We start from the raw sequence: 6,907 nt of genomic DNA, 5'->3' as shown, positions 1-6,907 counted from the left end.
AACCGGGTTGCAGGATTGGTTGTGCGATTGGACTTTTGATTTGGCTGGGTTTGTGTGATTTTGATGGACCGGACTCAACAGTAGGTAATTGTGAAGCGGGGTAGTAGTCCAGGACTGGCTGGTCATGAAGATCGGTGAAAATTCTGAGCATTAGGTGAAGAGCTGACTGCACTCCTCCAAAGATCTTCTTGACTTTTGACCACTGATAAAGTTTGAATCACAGGAATATCCCAAACAGAGGACGGATAATGTGCAGTTGGAAAATCAGGTGGAAGTTTTCACAACCAGGAGGTTGATTAAGCCCAGAACCTATAGAGGTATGGGCCTGGTTGACTTTGTGTTGTTGTTTGACTGCCCTCCTTTTTGAATGTCTGACTTTTAACCCCTGAAGTAAATGAACTACAGTCTGTTGTATTTGAGGTAGATGCTGTCCTAATGTCATAGGGGAGGCATCTTTGGATAGGATTGCTTTGAGACAATTTTGCAAACTGTCTGATACAAAAATTTAAATTACTGATAAGGAGTCAAGAGATAATACAACCATCAGACCAATGCCCAAGAGAACTAAATTAGACTTGAACAGGAGAAGACAATTTTGACCAACGTAATATCAATACCTTCCTTGGAGAATGCTAGACTTGCAGCATTCACTTTCATCAATCGTACGATGTGACTGATCAGTGGGACTTTCAAGTAGCTGCTTAGTTGCAACCAATATTAAGTAGCTGTAGATTACATATATGAAAGAGGTGAATGGATTGATAGCAGTCTGTGAAATAGATTTCAAGGAAACAAATATACTCAGTTGATTTTTTGATTTGTGATCGAGATAAGATAAAATGACATACACTTGTGCTATTTCTAGTATTTGGAAAACAACCGCTGGCACAATAACCAGAATTAGCTGGAGGAGAGAAAGCGGTGGATGAACTTGCCCCGTGAGAAACTGTTGGATTGAAAGGTGTGGTACAGATGTAGATTCATGACGTCTTGAATTTCAATTTGAATGAGATGGTGGATTCATTTGAAAGGGAATTAGATTGGACCGGATTTATCAAAGGCCAGTCTTGTATTTGTGCGTTTGTAGGGTTTGAGATGACCTGTTATCTTGAGGGTTGAATGAATTGTATTGGTTGGGAGGATAGTGTGAAGATTGACGATTTGATAGGTGGTGAAGAAGGAATGAGGAAAGAAATTTCAAGGCGGGTGGAAATCAGGTCAAATCTGCTGAACGTGTAAACCTAGAAATTGGTAGTAGGGATTGGGAGTTTAATCCAGTTTTGCCGGCAAACATGGTTTACCTTTAACTTGAATGATTATTACTGATTATCAAAGTGGATTTTGGTTTAAAATGAGTTTGAGATTGTGTTGGCAAATGTAAAGTTGAATATGTTTGATAAAGAGTTTTGGGTCAATACGGTTTTAATTTATGGGTAATTTTTTAGCTTCTGTCAATTGAAATGAAAAAGGCCAAAACTTGAAGTGATGAATGAATTCAATTTGATTTGAGGTCTAAACCTTTCAAATCAATGATTCAATTGACAATCGTTCCAAATAAAAGCTCTTTTGGGCCTGATCACAGAGTTGAACAGAGCCTTCTAAATACTTTCTGTTATGATAGTGATAACGTTCAATGTGAGTAGGACTCATCACATGCTTGAGTCTCAAGTTGATGACTGAAACCAAGTGGACAAAGTTTTTTAGGAGAGAGGTTTTGATGTGATCTTGTCCCGACCACATTGGGATGAGAATTAATGAAAGCTGTATAGTAATTAAGCTTCTCCCCTCATCCGCTTTCAGTTTTCCAAAGGAAGCCTTTCCCAAGACCGGGATGGGTTGTTTGATCCAAGTAGGTGTATGAATCTTTGGAAGTATTGAATTGACATGGCAAAGGACTTCAGCATCAAAAATTGTCTCTTCAAGTGGTGGTGGGTGCCATTCCCAGTTCCAGCCGGTGTCGTCAAATGGATTGAATTCTTGATCACTTGATGCTGTATCATTCAAAAACTGAGTGTTGTTGATATTTTGTTCAGGAGATTCAGGATCCTCTTTGGAGTTGAGCACAGGCAATTTGTGACTTCCAGGTATAGGTTGTGAATGTTCAGCAACAAGCTTCAGAAGCTCAATTGTAATAATTGGTGGCAGCTTCTCCTTGTTGTTTTAGAGATCTTTCATTGCCCACACACTACCTCAAAAATAATATTTTCCGTCCAGAAAAGAAAAGTACAGGCATGTTTTCCTGTAGAAAACTCTCACCAGCACAAAAAAAAGTTAAAAATGAGTAGAAAGGTGCCTTAGATTTCTGCTTGATCATCTGTGCTCCTTTGATTTTTTCATATTTTTCAGTGAAAGAACTCTTTGTTGTACTAACAAAACATGTTTTCAGGCTCCAGAGTGTGACCTGTAAGAACCATTGCGGGGGTGTGTCAGAAACTCAAATTTTGCCCAGAACCACCAGATCATAGGGTTTTGGACCAGTCTTAAGTTTCTGAGCTGACCTAGGCCAGGGATTTACAGGTCACAATCTGGAGCCAACAATATTGACACAAAAGGGGTGTTGTAACAAAAATTATGAAAAGATCACAGAAACAGAAAGAAGCAAGTAGAAATATCATGGCCCTCTTTGTATATATTTACCATTTTTTTGTCTTGTTGGGAGTTTCTACAGGCAAATCGGCCTTTATTTTTCTTTTCCACACGGAAAATATTAATTTTTGTGCAGTGACAAGTGTTGAACATGCCAGGAAGCTAGACCAAGTAGCAAATTATGCATTGAATCGACAACATGATAATCAATAATATTCCAGTAATCTAATTCTATATGCACTGAGTACCTTACTCCATGTGTCTTGAAAATCTTCTTGTGTTCTTTGAATGTCTTAGCATCACGGGCCACATGCCCATTTGTGATGCTGACACCATGTTCAAGGTGGCCATGAGCTGTAGTCAAAGTTGTTGATTTCATTTTTCTTGAGGAGGCAGAATGAGCAGAAATATGTTGCGGTAGCACTAGGAAATACAAGACAGCAACAAAGAGACGGGATATCTACAACAAAGACCAGTATCACTGCTCTGATAAGATGACCGTTCTGATATCCATGAGTCTGTGATAGAATTAACCTAGTTGTCCATAAGGCCTGAAGTTTGGTGACCAGTGGTTGCAATATCCAATTCATTTGCTTGAGTGATGGCTTGCAAGGTCCAGGTGCAATCCCTACCACAAGCATGTTCTCTGGTTGATGTTGGAGATGAGGAGGAAGACTAAGACACACAAGGATTACAAATGTGATCAAATTGTGATGGTCACTTTGTTTGTTACCAAATGGATTTATTGCATCCACAAACAACACAAAGGACAAATGATTACTACTACTGGTATACTGATTTCCATCAGGGGCACAAAATTCCTTCCACATCCGAGATTGATAGATGTTGTGGATATTACCATTTGGATCATATGGTTTGGATGATTTGTATGCTGAAATTTCAAGTGAGTTTTCAATGTGAGTCTGAGAGAGTAAACACAATATCCATGCTGAGAGACTCTGGAATGCATACTGCCAACACCACCAACATATTTACCTCGGATTTTGTAATCCGAGGTATCCTCGGATGCAAAACCTCGGACAGAAGATTCCCGAGGTTTTGATCCGAGGTAATTTTCAGGGCAAAAAAATACCTCAGGCAAAAACCTCGGACAAGGTTTGTCCGAGGATTTGCCTCCGATGATGCCTCGGATTTCTCAACCCGAGGCATCTATGCTGGCAGTGCAAGCAGGCTTCTGTATACCTTGTGTGAATTTGAACCTTGTGAAATTCTTGACAGGCAAAATTTCTGTATAGTGAGCACAATTGAGCTGTGAATCAATCAATCTAAGATTGTTCAAGGTGTCAGCTTTGTAAAACAAGCTGCACACTGATCGAGAGAAAAGAACAATACCTAAGATTGTTCAAGGTGTCAGCTTTGTAAAACAAGCTGCACACTGATCGAGAGAAAAGAACAATCTGAAGTAATGAAGATTGTAAAATATAAGTTCGATAAGAGAAAAAGAGTTAAGATGAAGAACAACGATTTACTCTTATAGAACTCTAATACGATGACATCATTACAATCTTACATAACCAAAAGATGAAGTAATCAAAGAAAACCATAAGCGCATGAAAGAAGAGACGCGCTGAGATTACCAATCTCAATTCCCCCCCATCTTTGATACATCATTCAAACCCATCAATTCACAGAACTTTCGATGTTTCATTAGCGCTAAAGCTTTTGTGAAAATATCCGCAATCATGTCGTCCGTAGGAACATAATTCACTTTGAGTTTCTTGTCTGCTACAACTTCCCTAAGCCAATGATATTTCACATCCACATGTTTAGTTCTTGACTTAAATTTTTCATTTTTCGAGAGTGCAATAGCTCCTTGATTATCTAAATTTAAAATAGGTGTATCTTGCTGATTGATTTCTAAATTATTTAATAGATGATTAAACCACACAATGTCTTGACCGCCTTCGTATGCTGCTCTATACTCCGCTTCTGTTGTTGAAGTAGCCACGTTCTCTTGTTTCTTACTTTTCCAATTCACAGTACTATCACCTAACATCGTCACATAACCGCCGGTTGACCTCCTAGTATATGGACACGCAGCAAAATCCGCATCTGCATAAGCCTTTAAATCTAAACTCCTACCTCCCAACACAATACCCATTCCTCTAGTTCCACTTAAATACCTTAATACACGTTTGAAAGCCTGCCAGTGATGAATGGATGGACTATTTAGATGCTGCGATAATTGAGACACGACAAAAGACAGATCAGGTCGTGTTGCGTTGTTTAGATACATTAGCATACCTACCGCGTGTCGATAATTTTCATCTAAGTCATTAAACTCCTTTATTTCTTCTTCAGAACCGGGAATTAAGTAGGTGTTTGGTACCATGGGACATCCTACAGGTTTGCTTTCCAACATTCCGTACTCGTACAATAAGTTGTGAATGTACTGAGTCTGAGTTAAAGTGATAGTTTTGTTGATGCGATCTCTGGTGACTTTCATTCCCAAAATATATTTGTAATCGACATCTTCATCCATTTGAAATCTCTCAGTGATTAGTCGACGAAACCTACCAAAGTCATTACTAGCAATCGTCATGTCATCTACGTGCACATGTACGATACACTTCCACAAAGGATCGCTAGAAATAAAGAGACTAGGATCTGAAGTTGACGGTAAGAGTGAAATTGACTTGAAGAATAGTTTTAAGCAATCGTACCAAACCTTCGGTGCTTGCTTCAATCCATATAATGCTTGCTTAAGTTTAAAACACTGATTTTGATGTCGCGCCTTCAATGACCAACCCCTTCGGAATCTTCATATAGATAGTTTCTTCAGGAGACCCATTCAAAAATGCCGCTACCGCATCCATCTGATATACATCTAAGTCATCTACAGCAGCCATGGCATTGAGTGTTCTTAAAGTTGCGAGTCTTCCCGTCGGAGCAAAGGTGTCGTTGTAATCCTCTCCATATTCTTGAGAGAAACCTTGCGCGCACAATCTTGCTTTAAACTTGATTAATTCGCCATCACCCCCCATCGTCTTTTTAAGTACCCAGGTAGTTCCAATTGCATTCTTCCCTTCTGGTAAGTCACAAACCTCCCATACCTTTCTTCGATCCATATTTGCAAGTTCCGTATCAATAGCGTTACGCCAGTCAAAATGATTGTCAGATTTCAGAGCTTGTAAGTACGTTCTTGGATCCATGTCAACCTTTGCCACCCTAGCAGTTATCTTGGACGGTTCAGACTGTTGCTCAAACATCAAAGAAATGTCATCTAACCTTTTGTTCACGTTCGCAGCTTCCATCGATGTTTGACACGCCAGTTTGGCCCATTTTTGTTGAAGTTGACGCTTGACACGACGTTTGATAGCGTGCGATCGGTGACGTTTCGAATCTGGTGGCAAGATGTTTGCTTCATCGATAGCGCTGGTGATATCATGTATCGCTGGTATCGAAGATGATTGCCAATCCCAGGAGTGTTTGACTGGCACGATTGGAAGAGGTATTGGTGGATTTGGAATCTCAGGCACTGGCTCAATTTGCATTGGAGAAACATAAGGTACAATTTGATTTGATGACTCTTGTGTCTCAAGCTGCCTTACCAACTGGTTGTCATCCTCTATCTGTAAAGGAACTTCAGGTAAGATGTCAGGATGATGGTCTTGACCAGGCGAACGAATCGGGGGTGTGCTAGGTGGTGTGTCAACTGGTGTTGTTGTTGAGTTAACGGAGGTACTGGGAGAAACTGTTGGTGCCACATCCTCTGACTCAGTGAAATCGATGATGTCAGCACTGCGTCCACCAACTCCCTTCTTGACGTCGAGAAGGGTAGAATGTCTTGATTTGGTTCAACTATATTCCAACTTTATTGCGGGTTAGTTCCACTACTGAGTATCCCACACTGCCAGCATTAAAGAGGTTCCCAGATGGGAATATGGGTCCTAGTGATCAGATTCCCATTCTGCTACTGTTACACAGTTCCATGAATATTGCCTGAGTAGCCATTGTGATATATGTAGTCAATATTTTGAAATGTGTGTCTCAATCTGAACAAAGTTACAGCATGTATTACACATGATTTCCTTATCTAGATGAGCAGATAACTGAGCGGACCTGTATGTAGCTGATAGCTAAGGATTTACTCAGATGTTTGCACATATGTAGTGTATGCTTTATGGCTCAGATGTGCAGTGCGAGATGATTTGATGCTCCATTCTTCTCTCAATGATATTCCCAGCCTAGGTCATGTTCCGACCAGGGAACCTATTTAATGCTGGCAGTGCCACTCAGCATAGACTGAGAGATGCATGAGTGATTGATCGGAAGCCATTGAGCCTCAGGGAATTCCTCA

This window comes from Melampsora larici-populina, assembly GCF_000204055.1.
Source record: "Melampsora larici-populina 98AG31 unplaced genomic scaffold MELLAscaffold_50, whole genome shotgun sequence".
In the NCBI taxonomy this organism is placed as follows: domain Eukaryota; kingdom Fungi; phylum Basidiomycota; class Pucciniomycetes; order Pucciniales; family Melampsoraceae; genus Melampsora; species Melampsora laricis-populina.
Note: the sequence above shows the minus strand (reverse complement) of the source record.